Source organism: Chiloscyllium punctatum, unplaced genomic scaffold, assembly GCF_047496795.1.
Source record: "Chiloscyllium punctatum isolate Juve2018m unplaced genomic scaffold, sChiPun1.3 scaffold_1238, whole genome shotgun sequence".
NCBI lineage: Eukaryota > Metazoa > Chordata > Chondrichthyes > Orectolobiformes > Hemiscylliidae > Chiloscyllium > Chiloscyllium punctatum.
This window is the reverse complement of record NW_027310972.1, coordinates 16,728-38,932: the sequence shown is the minus strand read 5'-3', so window position 1 is coordinate 38,932 and position 22,205 is coordinate 16,728. Positions and strand designations below refer to the sequence as shown.

General features: G+C 44.2%; 1 long non-coding RNA gene across 1 annotated transcript; it reads left to right on the top strand.

Annotated features, from left to right (window-relative positions):
- The first annotated feature begins 1,304 nt into the window (after positions 1-1,304).
- LOC140474875 (uncharacterized) lies at positions 1,305-14,764 on the top strand. Its single transcript, XR_011959493.1, has 2 exons — positions 1,305-1,425; positions 13,971-14,764. It is a non-coding gene; the product is annotated as an uncharacterized lncRNA (long non-coding RNA).
- The last annotated feature ends 7,441 nt before the right edge of the window (positions 14,765-22,205 follow it).

The following is a 22,205-nucleotide window of genomic DNA, read 5'->3' as shown; positions in this document are numbered from 1 at the left end:
AACCACTTTGTCACAGCTCCCCAAATTTCTTTTGCTACAAGGAGAACACCTCAGTTTCCCCAAACTCCTGATTCCCCAATGTCTGTTTGCTCTCTATAAGGTACACATCAGGGTTGTGTTGGAACATTCTCCACTTGCCTGCATCAGTGCACCCCCCCCCCCCCCCCCAACAATACTAAAGAAAGTGAACATCCTCCAGGGTAAAGTACTGTACCCGAGTGATTTCCCATCCACCACCTTCAGCATTCCCTTTCCCCACCCACGAGGCACAGTGGCATCACTGTGTAAAAGATCAAGTCAGCATTGTCCTACCCGACCATAGGACTGCTCTCTCATTAGAGAGAGATGTCTGGTAGTGGTTAACCTGAATATTACCACAGCGCAGGCAAGGGGAGAGGTTGAAAAGGAGAGTCCATTAATTGCGGATGGTTACTCTTGATGTGTATTAGCAACACACATGTCACGTGAACAATTAATGTTAAAAAAGGCCCACAAATTCTGCAACTAAAATCCCCCATTCCTTGAACCATCATGGTAAATCTCCTGTGCCCCCTGTCAGGGACCCTGCCATCCTTCACAATGTGTGGGCGATCTGTGGTTCACACAGACCCAGCTGCTCTGTGTTCCTGTGGGTGATAGCATAGAGCAACAGTTGCATTAAACCTCACTGTCTGGAAGAGAGTGAGAGACAGAAATCCTGAAGGCATTTAAAATCTATTTCGGAACACACTTGCAAGGCCAAGGCTGACAGGTCTATGGGCTCTGTGCTGGAAAATGGGATTAAAATAGTTAGCTGGGAGATTTCTTTACAGCATAAATCCAATGGACCACAAAACCGTTTTCTGTCATGTAGACCACAAACGCGTAATATAGGAATATGACAAGCCACAATAGAAACCAGGTCAGAGAAGGTGATATTAGAATAGATGATACGTGATTAAATAATGTTTTTTGGAGGAAAAATGTGACAGAGGTTAAGCGGGACATTGTGGATCTCTGGGTGCATGAATCTGAAATAAAAATGGGTTATCTTGAAGGCTGGAATTAAAGAAAGGCACATCACAGAGATTTGAGAGGGTGGACAAGATTAAAGATAGAGAGTGTGTTGAGACTGGAGGAGATTAGAGATTAGAGATTGGAGGATGTTGCAGAGATTGAGATGTCTTTGATGCAGAGATAGTGATAGTTCTGAGGCTAGAGAGGAATGATAGAAATAAGGATAAGTTGTTAGCTTTCCCAACACTACCTCTTTACTGATAATGATTGTTTCTCTGTCCTCATCTGCCACATCCTCCATAGGCCTGTGACAATGAGAGTACGCAGACAGTATGTTCCTGTTAAGGCCAAGGCTGGGAGGCATCGAGAATGCTGCATGACCTGAGAAATTGAGGCTCTGGTCAAGAAAATGAAGGAAGGATATGACAGGTACAGACCCCACTGTGTTTGTGTGAATCCATAGAGGACTATAAGGACAGTAGGAGTATACTCGCGGGAAACCAGGAGGCGAAAAAGGGGACATGAGATAGCTTTGGGAAAAAGGTTTAAGGAGAATCCAAAGAGATTCTACAAATACACTAAAGACAAAAGAATAACTAGGCAGAGAATAGTGACCCTCAATGATCAACAAGACTGTCTATGGAACAGCAGGAGGTGGGAGAGATTCTGTAAGTATTTCATGTCAGTTTTTACTGAAAGGGGATATGGAAGTTAGAGATGTTGGAGAAATAAATAATAATAACTTGGCAAGTGTACATATTACAGAGGAGGAGGTACTGGATGTCTTAAAATGCATAAAAGTGGATAAATCCCTGGAATTTAATCAGGTATATCCCAGAACTTTGTAGGTAATTAGAGAAGCTTTTGCTGGGCCCCTCACTGTGATATTTGTATCATTGATCGCCACATGTGAGGTGCTGGAAGATTTGTCCCATTATTTGAGAAAGGTGGGAAGGAAAAGCCAGGGAACTATAGACCGGTGAGCCTGAAGTCAGTGGCAAAGAAGTTGTTGGAAGGGATTCTTAGGGACAGGATTTACATGTCATTGGAAAAGCAAGAAAATATTAGGGAGAGTCAGCATAGCTTTGTGCATTGAAATCAGTACCTTGGACTTGAGAAAGACACAAGGTTTCACATAACACACTGGTTAGCAGGTTCAATACCATAGAATTCTGTCAGAACTAGCTGTTTGGATACGGAATTGGCTGGAAGGTCAAACAGTCATAGATGGACAGCACAGAAACAGAGACCCGTCGGTCCAACCAGTACATGCTGATCAGATATCCCAATGCAATCTATTCCCCCCTGTCAGCACCCGGCCCATATCCTTCCTATTCATATACACATGAAGATGCCTTTTAAATGTTGCAATCGTAATGGCCTCCATCACTTCCTCTGGCAGCTCATTCCATACACGTACCCCCTCTGTGTGAAAACGTTGCCTCTCAAGTCTCTTTAAAGTCTTTCCCCTCATACCATAAACCTATGCCCTCTAGTGCTGGGATCCTCCACGCCAGGGAAAAGACTTTGTCTATTTATCATATCAATCCATCTCAGGTTTTTATATACATAGATAAGATCACCTCTCAGCCTCCGACGCTGCAGGGAAAACAGCCCCAATCTATTCAACCTGTATTCAACCCCCCAGCCTAACTCAAATCCTCCAACCCTGGCAAAGGTCTTGTAAATCTTTTCTGAACCCTTTCAAGTTTCACAACATCCTTCCAATAGGAGGGAGACCAGATTTGTACACAACGTTCCAAAAGTGGCCTAACCAATGTCCTGTACAGCCACAACATGACCTCACAACTCCTGTACTCAATACTTTGTCCGATAAAGGAAAGCATACCAAATGCCGCCTTCACTATCCTATCTACCTGCACTCCAAGGACTCTTTGTTCAGTAACACTCACCAGGACCTTACCATTAAGTGTATAAGACCTGCTAAGATTTGAGTTTCCAAAATGCCAATCCTCAGCCCATTCACCCATCTGATCAAGATCCCATTGTACTCTGAGGTACTGTTTATCACTGTCCACTACACCTCCAGATTTGGTGTCATCTCACTAACTATACCTCCGATGTTCACATCCAAGTCATTGATATAAATGATGAAAGGTAGTGGATCTAGGAGTGATCCTTGTAACAGTCCACTAGTCACAGGCCTCCAGTCTGAAGAGCCAGTTCTGTATCCAAATGGTTAGATCTCCCTGTATGCCATGAGCACTAACCTTGCTGAGAAGTCAGTGTCAGAGTGGAGGGTACTTTTTGGACTGGAAGCCTGTGATGAGCAATATGCTGTCAGGCTGTGTACTGGGTCCACTGCTTTTTGCCATTTATATAAATGATTTCTATGTGAATATAGGAGCTATGGTTAGTAGGTTTACAATAGACACCAAAATTGGAGGTGCAGTGGACAGCAAAGTTACCTGAGTGTGCAATGAGACTCCGATCAAATGGGCTGAGGAGTGGCAGATGAAGTTTAATTTAGATAAATATGAGGTTCTGCATTTTGGAAAAGCAAATCAGGGCAGGATTTCTACACTTAATGGGAAGGTCCTGGTGATTGTTGCTGAACAAAGAGATCTTGGAGTGCAGGTTCATAGTTCCTTGAAAGTGGAGTCATTGATAGGCAGGGTAGTGAAGAAAGTGTTTGGTGTACTTGCCTTTATTGGTCAGTGCATTGAGTACAGGAGTTGTGATGTCATTTTGCGGCTGTACAGGACATTCATTCAGCCACTTCTGGAATTCTGTTTTCAGTCCTTCTCTCCCTGCTATCGAAATGATATTGTTAAACTTGAAAGGATTCAGAAATAATGCAAAGATATTGCCAGGGTTGAGGGATTGAGCTACAGGGAGAGGCTGAATAGACTGAGGCTGTTTTCACTGGAGAATCGGATGCTGAGAGGTGACCGTAGAGTTTGATAAAATCGTGAGGGACATGGATAGGGTAAACAGCCAGGGTCTTATTCCTGTTTAGGTGAGTCCAAAACTAGAAAGCACAGGCATGAGGGAAAAGATTGAAAAGGGATATTAGGGGCAAAGTTTCAAGCTGAACATGGTACGTGTATGGAATGAGCTGCCAGAGAAAGTGTGGAGGCTGGTACAGTTACAATATTTAAAAGGCATCTCATTGGATATGTGATTGGGAAAGGTTTCGAAGGATATGGGCCAACTGTTGGCATATGGGCCGAGATTAATTTAGGATATCTGGTCAGCATGGACAAGTTGGACTGAAGGATCTGTTTCTGTGCTGTACATCTCTATGGCACTAATAAATTAAAATTAAGATAGGTTTCTCTTTTATGGAGAGTTAGCAGAAGGTCTGACAATTCTCCTTGGAGCTGAGAAGGTTAAGCAGTGATTTCGACCAGGAGTTGATTTGTTTCCAGGGTATTTCATTTACAGAGAGACAGAGTGAGAAATTTTTAACGTCACAATTTTTAGTAACTATTTTCAGGTAACTGGCAAATAATGCAAAGAAAAATGTGAAGATTATTTTACTCACTAAGTTCTGAGCATCTGGAACAGTTTGACCAACAGCTGGATGCAGATTCAGTAATTATTGTCTAAACAAATTTGAAATTTAACATTTTTAAGGAAGGATTTGGAGGGCTCTGTCCAAATGGGAGGTGAGTTGGGACTGACTGGTACCATCTCCAGAGGGAGAGTGTACAGCCCCAATGGGCTGAATAGCCCTCAGCCCCTGTCCTCTGTGACACTGACCCATTCACTGTGAATGATGAAGCTCATCACAGGGCAGAGCCGTAGAGATGTACAGCATGAAAACAAAACCCTTTGGTTAAACTGGGCCATTCTGACCAGATATCCCAATCTAATCTTGTCCCTTTTGCAAACACTTGGCACATATCACTCTACACCCTTCCTATACATATACCCATCCAGATGCCAAATGGTATAATTGTACCAACATCCTCCACTTCCTGACAGAAGACTCCATACATGCACCAACCTCAGTGGGGGAAAAAAATGCCCCTCAGATCCATTTTAAATCCTTCCCCTCTCACCTTAAACCTACACCCTCTCATTCTCGACTCCCCGACCCCAGGGAAATGACCTTGTCTATTTATCCTACCCATTGCCCCTCATGGTTTTATAAACCTGTATGAGGTCACCCCTCAGCCTCTGATGCACCTGGGAGGATCCCACCACTCAGGTCACAATGGGGCCTGGCTGATTGACACAGCTTCAGACCAATAGGAGAGTTGGCGTGATCCTCCAGCCAATGGGAGTGAATGAGGGGTGGGTCCAGCAGGCCAACACATGACCATCAGCTTTGCAGGCGCAGTGTCACTGTGAGGGGGGACTGAATGTGAAGGAGTGGGAGGGACAGCAGATACTGGGAGAGAGATGGAGTTAGTGTGGACTGGGAAGGTTGATAAACACTGTTTCAGTCTGCTGGACCTGAATTAGATACTCCGGGTAAATTAGAACCAGAAGAACTGCGGATGCTGTAAATCACACACAACAACCAGAAGGTACTGGAAATGCTCAGCAGATCTGGCAGCATCTGTGAAAAGAAATCAGTTCGCATTTTCGATCCAGTGACGCTTCCTCAGGAACTGACGTTACTGAGAAAAAAAGTCTGTTTTTATGCAGAAGGTAGGGGTTAAGGAGTAAATGATAGGTGGGGATAGAGTCCAAAGAGAGAGAGAGGAGCAGTTGGACAAAGGACTGAATAACGATCGGATGGGGGGCGGGGGGAGGTGAATAGCTGTTTATGGGGACTGTTAGTGGCTAACCATAGGTAATGTGTAATGGTAGGCTACGTAATAACAAGGCCTGGTATGTGGGGTAGGGGGCAAAGATGAGGTGTTCTTCCTCCAGATGTTGGGTGGCTCGGATTTGGGGATGGAGGACTTGCATGTCCTTGGCAGCATGGTGGCGGAGGGAGTGGGGGGTAGCCGAAATGGTCGGCCACAGGGCGGTGGGTTTGGTTGGTGCATGTGTCCCAGATATGTTCCCTGAAATATTCCACAATTTGAGGTGTTTGGGTGGGCAGGGAAATGTCTGCTGGATGTGGGAGGATCCAGTGGTGCCTTGGATGGAGTTAAAGGGAGGGTTTGGGCAAAGATTTTCCATCTCTTGCAGTGGCAAGCAAAGGTGCCTGGAGTGAAGAGTGGGTTGGTGGGGAGTGTGGATCTAAAGTGGAAGTCACAGAAGGTATGAAAGGGGTGGGGAGGGAAATATATCTCAGGTGTTTGGATCTGATGGTGGAAGGTGAGGATGGTGGGGTTCCATCTTAGTTGAATTTGACGGGGTGGAGTTCAAGGGCAGTGGTGTGGGAAGTGGAGGAGATACACTGGAAGGCATTGTTAACAACATGTGAGGGGAGATTGCAACCCTTGAAATAGGAAGCCATTTAGTATGTTCTGAAGTGTTCTTCCAGCTTGCATCAAGCTTCACTGGAACACTGCAGTAAGCATGAGACAGAGATGTTGGACAGGGAACAGTCTTGTGTGTTAAAGAGCAGGCAACTGGAAGCTCAAGGTATTTTTTGCAGGCACAATGTAGCTACCATTTCCACCACTGCCACTGAAATGCTAGAAGGTTCCTGTCTCCTCCATTAACAACTTTCCAACTTCCCACTCCCTTATCTTTCCAAATGTTCCTGTCTCTCTTTGGGCTCTGTCCCCACCTATTATTTACTCTTTAACCCCTATCTCCTGTAGTCCAAAGATCTGTAGGTTCGGTGAATTGGCCCAGCTAAGGTTCCCGTAGGGTTCAAGGATGTGCATTAGTTCGGGGGAAATGGAGAGTAATAGAGTAGGAGAATGGGTCTGGGTGGGATAAACTTCGGAGGGTGGGTGTGGAATTGTTGGGCCAAAGGGCCTGTTTCCTGAAGGGATTCTAATTTTCCCAGCTGTCATCTGTTCTGAGGAAGGGTCACTGGACCCATGATGACCCATGGTGTGTGCAGGAGGAGGAAAGGGGAGAGTGGCAGCAGAAACCGGATGAAATGTATCAGTGTAGACTGGGAGGGTTTAGTTACACTCTGCAAGTCGTTAGTCTGAATTAGAAACTCTTGGTCCCACATTTGCAGCAAAGGGGAAGATGGCTTGGGCCTCAGGCAGTGAGAGGTCCTTGGTTATAGCCACCATCTTTATTTGGGGCAAAGTACAGTAAGGAGCATGTACTTGTCCTCTTCCTGGGTGGGGGTGGGGTGATTTGAAGAGGAGCATTTACACATCCAACACATACCAAGAGAAGTGTTTACCTTCACTGTTCATCTTGCACTGACTGTGAGCTTTGTTTTGTGAATTCATTTTATAGAATATTAATTGAGAATAATTGAGACTGGGATCTCAAAAAACATGTTTCTACAGTCAGCGGAGTCATCAGGATCTGAATATCATTGGCATTTAACTGTGGAACGAGAAAGGTTTGTCTGTTCTGTCTGTGGGAACATATCTTCAATATTTTTGTCAAGCCAAAAGCAGAAAGATGTTCAAGTTCATGGTTGGATCACCCTTGGGGTATGTGTTCAATTCTTGGCCCTGCAGCTGTGGAAGGAGGTATTGGCCCGAGAGAGAGCACGGATTTATCCAAATTACACCTCGTCTTTTTGCAGGAACTGTCAGATTTAGTCTCAATCATCCACTTTATAATGTTAATCTGTAAACTCCCTACTTCCAATTCTCTGCAAATTTCTCGTGGACTCAAATTCCAGCACCATTTCAGGTGGAATGTTCCAGATTCTGACAACTGTCTGTTCATTCAGAAACTGCTGAAGTCCATTTTGACTCTGGGGTTACAAAGGGCTGAATTGAAAGATGCAATGCTGGTCTGAGCTCCCATTGAGGTGTATTGGAACAGTACAGGAGGATGAGGGAAGTGTAGGTGTGAGCAGACAATGAAAATGACAGGGCTGCACTGTGAGGGCTGCTTGGCTCAATGAGAGTGTTTTGGAGTTGGGTGTAAATAGTGAGGTGAGACAGGGAGAAGGTGAAGCTGAAACTCCGTTTTAATTCAGGCCTTTCAGAAATTCACAGTCCAAATGGGAATAGCCATTTTTTCAGTGATACCTGTGGAGTATTTAAGTTTTTAAAGTATGACATATCAGCTTAAGTAAAGATATTTTTTGTTATTATAATGGACATGTTTGAAGTGTAGGAAGGTTGCTCACTCATTTAAATTCTCTTAATGGAAGTAACTAGATGAATGTAGCGAGACGTTGTGACAGGAGCCCTCAGACCCGTGGTGTGCTCCTCTTGCACAATGTGGGAAATAAGGGCCGCTTCCAGTGTCCCTGACGGCTATTTGTGCAGCAAGTGTTCCCATCTGCAGCTACTGGGAAACTGCTTTTCAGAGCTGGAGCTGGGAGTGGACTCACTGTGGAGCATCTGCAATACTGAGAATGTTATGGACAGCACGTTTAGTGAGTTAGTCACACTGCAGGTGAGGGTTACAGAGGGAGAAAGGGAATGGGTGAACATCAGATCTAGTAAAAGGCTCAGGAAGTGAGTACAGGAGTCCCCCGTTGTTATCCCCTTTTCATCCAGATACTGTCGACTGCTTGGGATTCTGTAAGGGCGGGAATGGGTGGGGTGGCTTCTCGGGAAATCAGCAACAGCCAGGTTCATGACACCACAGAGAGCTCTGCTGATCAGAACAAGAGGAATGAGAGTGGCAGGGCTATAGTGACAGGGGATTCAATAATCAGGGGTATAGCCAGGCACTGCAGTGCCCACAGACATGAATCCAGGATGGTGTGTAATCTCCCTGGTGCCAAGATCCATGATATCATGGAGTGGCTGCAGGACGTTCTGGAGCTGGAGGGTAAACAGGCCGTGGTTGTGCAACACACAGATACCAACGACATCGCTAAACAGAGGGATGAGGGCCTGAAAGCTGGATATAGGGAGAGCAGAGATACATTAAAATGTAGCTCCTGAAATGTAATAATGTCAGACTTACTCCCAGTGCCATGTGCTAATGAGAGCAGGAATGAGAAGGTAGATCAGCTGGATGTGTGGCTGGGGTAATGGTGTACCACAGAAGGGTTTTGATTCTTCAGGCACTGGGACTGTTTCAGGGTGGGACCTATACCAACCTGATCGGTTACCCCGGGTAGAGCTGAGACAAATCTGGTGGGGGCTTTTGCCAGTTCTGTTGGTGAGTTTGTAACTAGTCTGGCAGGTGGATGGGAACGAAAGTGTAGGCTTAGATGGGTCAGATTCAGGACAGGGAATGGGAGGGAGAATATTAGTGATGTAGTCAGCGGCTCAGAAAGCCAAAGAAAAGGAGGATTAAACGAAGATTGAGTCCCTCTTCAGCCATCAGTCCTGACATCCCAGGAATGTGAGTCAACAAAATATGGAGCTGTGTACATGTCTATGACTCTGTGCTTCAGCAAAATGGTGGAAATCTGCAATACAAACAAAAAGCGCTGGAGATCCTCGGCAGGTCGGGCAGCACTGGAAATGGTGACAGATGCAGGAAACATTGCAGCCTTGAAGAAGTGTTTAGATGATCACACCAGGCACTACAATATCGGTTACACGCTGAGTGCCAGAACGTGCGACTAGCATAACTAGGTGCTTGATGACCAGCATGAATACGATGGGGCTGGAAAGTTGACGTTTTGGGTCAGGGCTATTTATCAAGACTGACAAAGGGTCCTGACCCAAAACATCAACCTTCCTGCTCCTCTGATGCTTCCTGACCTGCTGCACCTCCCCAGGTCCACATTGTACAGACTCTGACTTCCAGCATCTGCAGTCCTTAACTATCTTCACATCCCAGGACTCCTCTGGTGATCCTCCTTTACACTCTCTCAATAACCAGGAGAGCCTTCCTTGGAAAAGGGGAACAAAGGTGTATACAGTATTCCAGGTGTGGTCTCACCAAGGCCCTTCCAGAAAGGGTTCCCTGCCCCCATCTTATCCATAATGGTCATCAAGCACACATGCCTGGTGTGATCATCTAAACACTTCTTCAAGGCTGCAATGTTTCCTGCATCTGTCAGCGTTTCAGATGCTGCCAGACCTGCTGAGGATCTCCAGCACTTTCTGTTTTCTCTGTTATGTTTTCTCTGTTATAGAGTATTGAATGGGGGGATTTGCAGTTGAGAAATTCAAATTTAACTTCATGTTACTTGATCCGTGCCGATCTGAATATCATTGGCCTTTTCATCTGGAAGGAAAGGTTTGCATTCTGTTCATGGGCTAATATTTCAAATGTCCGTGTGACGAAAAAAGTACTGAGACAGTGAAGTCCATGTTAGCGTGGGGACTTGGTTTTTGAAAGTCTAAACAATCATGGCACATTTCCCTGGAACAGTCAAGCCACAGATTGGTTTTGTATGAGGACAATTAGCCATGAAACCAGAAAGACCAAAGGATTCCTGCATCATGGAAAAAGCTATGAAAATGGGATTGTTGTAATGGAGTGAATTATTGATCATTGATTGTAATCCATTGGTGTTGTCACATCGGTTCCAGCGCCGTAGGGAAACACTGGAAATGTGATGAATGCAGTGTCAGTTTAAGTTATTCAACTGGAAAGGTGAAGAAGAAATTTACAAGGATGATGCCAGGTCTCAGGGGTCTGAGTTACAGGGAGAGGTTGGACAAGCGAGGACTTTTTTGTTTAGAGCATAGGTAACTGTGGGGGAATATTTTATAGTAGTGTATAAGACTATGAGAGGCATGGGTAAGGTGAATGCCTCGGTCTTTTTCGCAGGGACTCAAGGATTGGAGGGCATCCGGTTTAAGTTAGAGGAGAAAGAATACATGGGAAACTGAGGGGCAAGTGTTCTACACAAAGGTGGTATGGATATGGAATGAGCTGCCAGTGGAAGTGGTTGAGGTGGGTATATTAACAACAAGTGAAAGACATTTGGACAAATACAAGGATAGGAAAGTTTCAGAGGCAGATGGGCCAAGTGCAGGGATATGGGGTTAGTGTGGATGGACATTGATTGGTATGGGCCAGTTTGGGCCAAAGGGCCTGTCTCTGCTGTCGGATTCTATAACTCTAAGTGCATTTGCTATTTCTCCCCCTAACTCTGTTGGTACCCTGGGATGTATTCTATCAGGGCAATGAGACTTGTTTACCTTTAACTCCATTAGCTTGCCCAGCTCTAACTCTTTCACGATAATGGTTATTATCTAGGGCCTCACCTTCCTCAGTCTCCTTATCAATTACTGGCATGTTCTTCGTATCCTCCACTGTGAAGACTGACTGCTGTGTACTCATATTCCTGAACCCTGCTGGATAGGAATAACTGGGCACAGAACTCTGAGAGGTCTTCTTTGAGTCTTTATTGATGAGACACGGCAGTTACCTGGATAGTGTACATACAAAACACCTCCAGGCAGCATCAGGTAACTCCCCGCCTGTCGGATGTGCCACTCCCATTCTTAAACCTTTGTGGTTTGGGACCTTGAATCAAGACTGTCTCTCAGTATTATCTCCATGGCAACGGCAGTTAGAAAGTCTAGTTCAGTTCAGCACTTTGTGGTTAAACCACACACCCTTCCCCACACCCCTGTGGCTCCCTCAAGTATCTGACAGGCACTTCAGTTTCCGTGGGGCTGTCTATCGGGATTCTGATGTGGAGGAGCCGGGGTTGGGGTGGGGTGGACAGAGTTAAAAACCACACATCACCAGGTTATAGTCCAACAGGTTTATTTGGAAGTACAAGCTTTTGGGGTGTGCTGTGATTTTTAACTTGATCAGGATTATCTCTATGGTAAATGTTAAATGCTTCAACAATTACAGAGGCCATATGTTCCCTACACAATAGGTTTCCCTCTAGCAGTGTAAACTGCTATTCTGGCCCTGGGGATAGCTACTCATCACTTTTTATCCCCAATTTCATCATGCTTTCTGTAGATCTTTGAAGTTTTTCCAATCTCCGAATTTATCCTTGGTCTTTGACAGTTTGTATGTCTTCGACTTCAATTTGATAGACTCCCTTATTTCCTTAGACATGCAGATTAATCCTTTTCCTACAGTCCTTCCTTTTCACTGATATATACTTTTGCTGAGAAATTTGAAAAATTACTTTCATATTCCTCCACTGTCTGAGAACTGTCCCACAGTAAAGTCTTTGCTTCCAGTCTGCATTAGCCAACTCCTGCCTCATCCTATTGTAGTCTCCTTTTTTTAAGCACAGTATCTTGCGATTGGATTTAATCTTCTCGCGTTCCATCTGTGTTCTAAATTCAACCAGATTAATGACAAGTCTTTTTATCAGATTACGAGGTGAGGCGATGTTTCCTGGGTGTTTTGGTTTCATTGTCAGTGACCTTGGCTTTGTAATAAAGTACAGGATAGATATTCACAACAGAGTATTCTGGACGGTGTGAATGTACGACGCAATCTAAAACCATAAATCACTGTCTCCCCTCAGTTTAAAATTGCAAAACCATTATCTCCTCCACGATTCCTCACTATCTAAGTTTGGAACGCTAATCCACCTGACTATCCTGCTGTTTCTGAAAATCTCCTTTGGTGAAGATGGTGAGTTTTGGATTCATCTTTCTGGTTATTACCGTAAGAATATAAGCCCTGGGCACAGGAGAGGCAATGCAGCCCTTCGAACCAGCTCCACCATTTAATACGGTGATGATTGAGCTCACCTCGGTCTCAGCTGGATTTTCCCGCCTGCTCTCTCTCACCCTTTATCTCATTGCAAATTAAAAATCTGTATCTCTTCATTAAATTTGCTCATTGTCTTGGCATCCACCGCATTTTGAATAGGGAATTCCACAGATTCACAACACATTGTGATAGGTACATTCTTCTTCATGAGAATAGAATAGAGTCCCTATAGTGCAGAAACAGGGTATTCATCCCTCTAATCCACACCAACCCTATGATGACCATCCCATTCAGACCCACCCGTTCCCTGTATCCCTGCATTTCCCGTGGCTAATTACCTAACCAGCACATGCATGGACCCTGTGAGCAATTTGGCATGACCAATCCACCTCACCTGCACATCTTTGGACTGTGGGAGGAAACTGGAGCATCGAACAAAACCATGCAGACATGGGGAGAATGTGTAAGCTCCACACAGTTGCCTAACGCTGGAATCAGACCCGGGTCGCTGACGCTATGAAGCAGCAGTGCAAGCCACTGAGCCACCTCTGCTTAAAATCTGCTGCCCATTATTAACCTCCCCACCCCGCAAATGGCTGAATGTATATTCCTTACGTCAGAAGTCCGGGTGTCTAAGCGGATGTCTCAGTAAATCCCAGTGACAGCCCACATGTCCTGTGTGTCTGAATGGATATCCTATAAACAACACCCTCCAGCCCACACTTTCTTTCACTTTCCAGGGACAGGTCTCCAGAGGCTTCATGGGGACTACAACTCCCACAGTCCCTGAGGCAGGAACCACATGTGTGTGAGGAAACACGGCACTATACATGTACAGAATGTGGGCGGGTTTTGGAGCATGTTCTTTGGGATAACTAACAGAAAGCATATCACACTGTGATTGGCAGGAGAAGGGACGCATCTGCCTATAATACTGATCAGTTGGGGGGTCAAAGTGTCACTACGCCTCGATGGGACCAAGTTCCATTCGCAACTTGTCATAACACTGGGAATTGACCAATGGGAAACAAGGAAGAATCTGACCCATTCTCCCAGACTGAAGGTTCCTCTTCTGTCCAGGATCTGCCATCTCCCTGTCTGTTTCCTTTTGTTTCATTCTGCTGTTACATTATTGACTTGCAGCAACTGAAGGGAAAGGAAGTGAACCCAGAAAGGGTGCAGAGTCTAACCAGGGACGGGAAGTGGTGGCATGGATCTGTTTATCAGTAACTCCATGAGAATGTGGAGGGTGTACATTAGGGGGTAGCAGAGTCAGAATGGTAGGAGAGAGTAAGTGGGCTGGAGGGTTACAGTTTTGGGGGAAGAAAGGGGGAAAAGGGTATTCCAGAGAAACTAGAATTGTCTGTTCTGATTCTCTAATATGTACATATTCCTTTATACAGGGTGCTAGATAGTGAAGATTTGCAGACTGAAATCTCAAAATCAGGTGCAGATCATGAAAAAGTTAAACAACATTTGAAGAACCAAAGATGGAGATTCACTTGGCCAAAATCCTGCAACACTCTCCCTCCCAGCATTGTCGGTCTCTCTGCGCCAAATGGACTGTGAATGGTTCAAGACAGCAGCTCACTACCATCTTCTCAAGGGTAACGAGAGATGGGGAATAAATGCTGGCTGAGCCAGTGATGCCCATATCCTGGAAATGGGTTCTATCTCTAGTTGCTGAAACCCGGTTGATGTTACTGCAGGATGATGAGGGAGGCTGAGTGCATCCTCCAGGAGGCAGCACCATCACATTATCCCTACTTACACCAACACAGTAACATAGCAACATCACTGGAACAAAAGGCAGTGAAGCCAAAGGAAGACTTAGACATAGTTCTTCGAGGTAAAGTCATGAAAAGGGATTGGAACACAGCAGGAACAGGAGACTGAGCTGGATGGTCAGCTGTTTCCCATTGAATGGTGGAGCAGGATTGAAAGGCTGAATGGTCTCCTCCTGCTGCTATCTCCCAGGTATGTATATAGTCATGGAGCCCGGGTAGGAAGGAGTGGGCAGGGATTCTCGAGGAGATTGCATTTCCACAACAGTTTTCAGTGAGGGATGGTTTGATGGATTTTATTTAACATTTATCTTTAACACAAGGTTTGTAAATTTTGGTTTTAAAACGTTGTAAGAGCTTTTTGCACCGCAAATAAAATTAATGAAAATAAAATGAACTGTTTGAATATTAAAGTTTTAAAGCTTTCAAACTTTGTAAAACAAAATCCTGTCTATTCCCAGACACCATCACTTTCCAGCTACTCAAACTCCAGGGAAATATTCCCTCCCTGTCTGAACCTTTGGTTTGATTTAACAGCTTTTCAGTTCTCGTTCTATTAGCTGTGAAGCGTTCTTTTTACCCATTTCTCCGACCCAGAAATGTGATCACAGCAACCTTCCCACCATCAAAATCATCATTACGCCATTTTGCTTTTGGTTAACATAACCAGCAGTGCAAAAGTGAGGACCGCAGATGCTGGAAGCCAGAGCCTAGGTTAGAGTGGTGCTGGAAAAGGCCTTTTGCCAAAACGTTGATTTCCAGCTCCTCGGATCCTGCCTGACCTGTTGTGCTTTTCCAGCACTACTCTAATCTAGACATATAATCACCAGCAGTAAACCATTTGTGTAACCAATTGAATATTTCTAAACAAAGCCCATTACAGGCCAAGCAAACCATTACAAGTGACAGAGTGAGAAGGGACTAAATCAAAGTAGAGTTGGGGGGAGGGGGCAGCGGTGGAGATAAAGCACTGTATCCCCTGAGGTGCCCACCTCTATCTAAAGGCATCGATAGCATTGATCCACACTACATGCTCCTTCTCCAAGGACACCCTGCTGTGTAGCCTTTATCCTCAATCATAGAATAAAATCCCTACAGTGTGGAAGGAGAGCATTGGTCCATCAAACCCGACTGACCATCCGAAGAACATCACGCCCAGAGCACTCTAACACTGCATTTCCCATGGCTGATCCACCTATTCTGCACAATCCTGGACACGGTGGACAATTTAGCACGACTGATCCACCTGACCTGCACATCTCTGGGCTGTGGGAGGCAACCAGTGCACTTGGAGGGGACCCACACTATCATGGGGAGAATGTGGGAACTCGACGCAGGCCGTTGACCAAGGCTGGACTCCAACCTTGTACCTGATGCTGTGAAGCAGCCGTGCTACAGTCACAATTTAAATCAAAGCAGATGATCCCTGCTCATTGTCACATTGCTGTTTGTGGAGACTTACTGCCCAGAGAGACATCCTGAGGTTCAGAAAGTGGCAATGTAAGTTCAGTCACCTCCAGCCCAGTTAATGTGGTTAACAACAACCACATCAATACTCCAGCAGTGTCATCATGTACAAGGTCCACTCCTGACTCTGATGGACAGTAACATCAGAATCAGAGTCCTACTGTCCACACGGAGCAGGGGGGTGACCACTTCCCTGTGAGCACTCACTGGGCTCTCAATAGTGTTGAAGACGAAACAAATCCCTTGTCACACAGAGGGGTGAACAGCTCCTACCCAGAGTGAACCCACTGGGGTCTCGGGGGATGGGATGAATCACTGAATCCCTTCTCCCACACTGACCATCGGAATGGCCTCTCCCCCTGTGTGGGCTCACTGGGGACTCCACAGATGCTGCATTTGAGTGAATCTCCCCCCACACTGGGAACAAGTGAATGACCTTTCCCCAGAGTGAGCTCACTGGTGTTTAAGCAGGTCAGAGGACTGAGTGAATGCTTTCCCACACACTGAGCAGGTGAATGGCCTCTTCCTGGTGGGAATGCACTAATGTCTCCACTGTTGAGAGATTTGAATGAATCCTTTCTCACACGTGGAGCTGGTGAAGGGTCTAAATCCACTGTGCCATCTCTGGTGCCTCAGCAGATTGTCAGATCGAGTAAATCCCTTCCCATATGTGAAGCAGGTGAACGGCCTCTCCGCAGTGTGACTGTGTCGGTGAGTGTCTCACTGGGAGGGGTAAGTGAATTCCTCATTCTGATTGAGAACGTCCTCCTGTTTTCTCAGTTATTATTGACAATCTCATTCCCCTCGCACCAGAACCTGTTCCAGTGTAACAGAAACAGCAGAATGGTCAGCTGCAACTGGTTACCTGACTGATCACTGGACACGAACGGTTCACTCTCCACAGATGCAGCCAGACCTACTGAATTTTTCCAGCAATTTCTGATTTTGTTTCTGATGTCCCAGCATTTGCAGATGTTTAATTTTCCAATACTCATCTTGTCTGTTGCAGAGGAGTTTATTGATGAAATTAGAGAGGTTTGAAAGTTGTACATTAGGTCACACATCAGGTATGATCATCATGAATGGCAGAGCAGAGTTGAGGGGGTGAATGGCCTCCTGTTCCAATGAAAGCTACCCATCGGCAGCTTGTTGTTACATTTCCCCTCACTGCTCCCTTCCCCTCCATGGCGAACACACTGTTTCTGACTGAACAAACCTCCTGTGTTTGAACTAAACCTGCTCATGTTCAGTGGCTCCCTCTCCTGCCACCCGGGTTTAACTCTCATCATGGAATGCTGTCTTGTATTACTGCGGGAATGCCCACAAGGACTAATCCTGGAGTCTGTATCCCCTGGGATCCACAATCACTGTTTATTTCCTTCTTCCTATTTCATTCTGGCTATTGAAATCTCGGTTTCAATCCATTCTCCTGTCATGCTCTTTAACATGCCCATGTGGGTGGGTAAGAGGCAGCTGGGGTTTAATGAAGGGAAGTGGGGATTAGGCGGAAGCACGAGGAGTGGTGACAGCAAAGACAGTTCTCATTGGAACGGCAGAGTTTCTCCGTGACCCAGTGAGTGGCGAGAAACCTGAGTTTGTGGGGGAAAGCATTCAATCAGGGATTTGGTAAGACACTCAGACATTGACCTGTCCAACTGATTGTTAACTCAGATAGATAGAAAGAAAGATGCACATTTAGATAGCACCTTTGATGACCTGGGGCAATGAAACCTGCTTCCAACCCAATGATTTCAACCACAAATCTCTGAAAACACAGACACAAAGCTTTCTACATGTATCAGGCTGTCTCTGAGCCTCCTCTTTTCTTGAGAAAAGCGTTTTGAGCTGTTCAGCCTTTCCTGGTGATTATAACCGCTATGTTCCTGGAAGATTTGTGACTGAACCTTTACTTTCCTGTTCCTTGTGAGTGATGAAAGGAGCAGAAACAGTTCCTGACCTGTGAGGGGTTTGGTTGGAGTATTTATATTTACAAATCCATTCCCACCCTCACATACAGTGTGAAATTGATGTAAAACTGAAGGGAAGGAGTGAGTGAGCACCCACAGAATCATATGTGTGAGTTGAATGAACCTGGCATGAGGAAAATGGGACAACACTGGCAACTAGTTAGAATCACAGAATCTAGTGGGTGCAGAAAGAGTCTATTCGGCCCATCGTGTCTGCAATGACCTGCTCACCCACCCTACCCCCATAACCCCACATTAACCATGGCTAGCCCAACCCACATAATTTGTACATTGCAGCCATGTGAGCATGGCCAATCCAGTAACGTTACACATCTTGTGGGAGGGTCACAAATTACATCCAAATGCTCGGAATTGTGGACTTGACTCTGACACAAATGCTCTGCTTTTCAAAATAAAATCAGGGGGAAACTGCAACCGGAAATATTTCTGATTATCTCAGGAGGAAGAGAATTTAAAACTCGTGCCATTGACCCAGGGGGCGCAGTGATAGTTACAGAGTTCTGGGAACCATCAGAAATGTAACAGGTTGTGAGCAAGGTGGAGATGAGACAAGGACAGAAAGACAGTCAGTCACACTGGGGAAGGCAGGAGAGATTAAACAGCAGAAATGGTCGTCCCGCAAGGCCACGGGGGATAGAATTAGGACTGGGAAAGAAACAAGGAAACAAGGTGTGCAGCTGTCAAAGAAATATGTTAAAAACAGATTATAAAAGCATAGAGGGCAGAGTACAGTCTGAAATTGTTGCTCTCAATGGTGAGTACAAAAAGCTGTAAAGCCTGGGGAGTTTACAGCCTACACATACTCAGGATTGGCCAAGTGGCCTCGAACTGTGCTGTAACTTTCTGATAATTTTTTTTCTGACATTTGGGTTAAAGTCTGATGACGCTAGTAACTTTTCAAATTGGACTGGAGTTTAATATTCTGGAGGAGTATCAAATAAATCACATTGATCCCATTCTGCAGATCTTAGTCCATTATCCTGCATGTTCCAGCATTTCAGTTACATCCATGTCCTGCCGGTGGGACAGGACGTACAGGGATGGTGACGATGGTGTCTAAATCATTGTAAGCTATGATTCTGTGCGTATGATTGTGTCAGCTTGTTGCTTGACTAGTCTGTGTTCCAGCTCACCCAGTAAGATGTTAGCAGGGTGAGACACTACAGTTGGAGCTCCTCTTCTCGCCAGTTCCTTTCATTTCTCCTTTTAAATAATTCCTTTCTCTCTTACTCTCCACTTTGCAGACTCTGACACAAGTGTCTCAACATTGAATCATGACAATTTTTTTGAAAAGAACATGTCTCTACAAGAAAACCAATGGAGGAAAATACATTATTATTACATCAACTGCATTTTTAAACAAAAACAATCCTGTTCAATAAACACTCTCATTTTTTCCTTCAATTCTATCAAGCGAGCTGTTTTATTTGATCTCTCAGTTTACTGATCTTAATAAATATCCCATCAATTTCAGAACAACATGCTGACAAAGTATTGAACCAATTTATCTGCATAGGTTTTAGCATTAGTTATTAAGTCATTACCATTATAATAATTGCATAATAATTGGTCTGGGGAACAAGTATACTGAGGTTCACTATTTAATTTATTGACTGTTTGAAAAATGGTACAGTATATCCTTTTTTTCATGATTCTAACAGTAATTATTAAAGAATTTGCATGACAATAATGGTTTAGTTTAGTCTTGCTAACAACTACAGTGAAGTTTATATCTGAATTTAATCCAATCTTCCCTAGTACCTATACAGTAATATAAAAATCCATTTTATTTCCAATCAACACACCTACAAAAGAATCCATTATTTCTGATGCAACACGCACTGTTAAAAATATGACTTTTGCTCATTTGAATGATCTGTGTAATCCCAGCCTTATAAATTTAGAAAAACCTAATTACTTTTCCCTGCAACAATTCCTGTTGATTTTTGCACAGCACAGTCAAATAGCAAGATAAAATTTATCATTATTCATAAGTATGCCAATAGAATTTTGAATATCTATATGTTGCTAATATATAAATGTTCATTTCCATCCATAGAATATAGAACAGTACAGCACAGTACAGGCCCTTTGGCCGTGATATTGTTCCGACCTTTTATCCGACTCTAAGATCAAACTAACCAACATGCCCTTCATTTACTATCATCCATGTGCCTATCCAAGAATTGCTTAGATGTCTCTGATGGATCTGAATCTACTCCCACCACTGGCAGTGCATTCCACGCACCCACCACTATCTATAAAGAAACTGTCTCTGACATCTCCCCACAACTTGCCCCATTCACCTTAAAATTATGCCACTTTGTGCGGAAAAGTCTTTCATTATCCACTCTATCTATGCCTCTCATCTTACACAAAGCTATCAAGTAAACTCTCATCCTCTTTCACTGCAATGACCAAAGCCCCAGCTCCCTCAACCTTTCTTCATAAGACATGCCCTTCCAGTCCAGGGAAAATCTCGATAAATCTCATCTACACCTTCTCTAAAGCATCCGCATCCAATGTGTAATGTGGTGATCAGAACGGAACACAATATTCCAAGTGTAGTCTCACCAGGGATCCATAGAGTTGCAATATAACTTCGTGGCTCTTAAACTCAATCTCCCTGCTAATGAAAGCCAACACACCATGCACCGTTTTAATAACCCTATCATCTTGGATGTCAGGTATGAGGGATCTATGGACGTGGACCCCACGATCCCACTCTTCCTCCACATTGTCAAGAATCCTGCATTTAATCTGAAAATATGCATTCAAATTTGAAATTCAAAAATGAATAACTTCACATTTTCCCTGGTTGAACTTCATCTGCCACTTCTCAGCCCAGCTCTGCATCCTGTCAATGTCCTCTAGCAACCTACAAAAGCCCTCCACACTACCCACAACTCCACCAACCCTCGTGTTATTGGCAAACCTCCTAACTCACCCTTCCACTTCATCATCCAAGTCATTTGTAAAAATCACAAAGAGCAGAGGTCCCAGAATAATCCCTTCAGAACACCATTGGTCACCATGCTCCAAGCTGAAAACTATCTATGTAATCTCACCCTGTCTTCTATGGCCCAGCAAATTTATTATCTAACCAGGCAGGTTTCCCTGTATCCCATGCCTCATTACTTTCTACCATGGGGAACCTTAGCAAACTCCTTGCTAAAATCCATATACACCACATCCACTACTCTGTCCCCACCAATGTGCTTGTCACATCCTCATATAATTCAATAAGGCTTGTGAGGCATAACCTGCCACTCACAAAGCCATGCTGCCCATCTCTAATCAATCTATACTTTTCCAAATAATCATAAATCCTGTCTCTCAGAATCCTCTCCAATAATTGCCCACAACTGATGTAAGACTGACTCATCGATGATTCCCAGGATTATCTCAATTGCCTTTCTTGAATAAGCGAATAACGTTTGCCACCCTCCAATCATCTGGTATGACTCCAGTGGACAGTGAGGATGCAAAGATCATTGCCAAAACACAGTAATCTCTTGCCTCCCTTCCCATAACAACCTAAGTTATATCCTTTCTGGACCAGGGGACTTATCTATCCCCATGACTTTTCAATATTTTCAGCACATTATCAGACTTAACATCGACCTGTTCGACCATATCAGCCTGTTTCATGCTGTCCTCACAAAGAACAACGTCCCACTCACTCGTGAATACTGAAGCAAAGTACTCATTAAGGACCTCCCCTACCCTCTCAGACTCCTGGCACAAGTTTGCTTCACTATAAGGGGTATTAATGTGGAATTACGCCTCAGCACTGAATTAATGTAAAGATATTGCAGTGTACAATCACTCGATTACTTTGAATATTGAACTGTATTTTAACTGAGAAAACACACTTGAATTGATTTGATTATATTTCACATCATGCTAATGTTTGTTGTATTTCGAACCACAATAAGAGTTTTATTTTTACATATATAAAACTTAAAATTCATCACACGTTTATGTACAGAAAATAGAATTACCATCTGCTTGTTCCTTCCTTTTTCAATGACTGTTCATTTTGAATTTGTGGAAGTTGTACGTTGTTGAAAGGAAGGGAATATTCAGCTGAATATTCACATTGAATGACTGATGCATTTTTAAATCAAAGTACAATGAGCACACAGTTTTGTCAATTTGTATTTCAAAGAATTGTCATGAGATTCCTGTTTATTTAAGAGTATCATTCATTTATTCTATTGTTATTGTAAAATATTGTTCAATTTCCAGTCCATTACACTCAGAAACTACCTAATTAATTCCCATTCAAATTACAACAATAAACGGCTGATTAGTTTTCATTTGAGAAACTACACGAAACACAATATTGTAGTCCTGCCGTCCTGAGTGGGAACATTATGAAAGGAGCTTGTGGAGC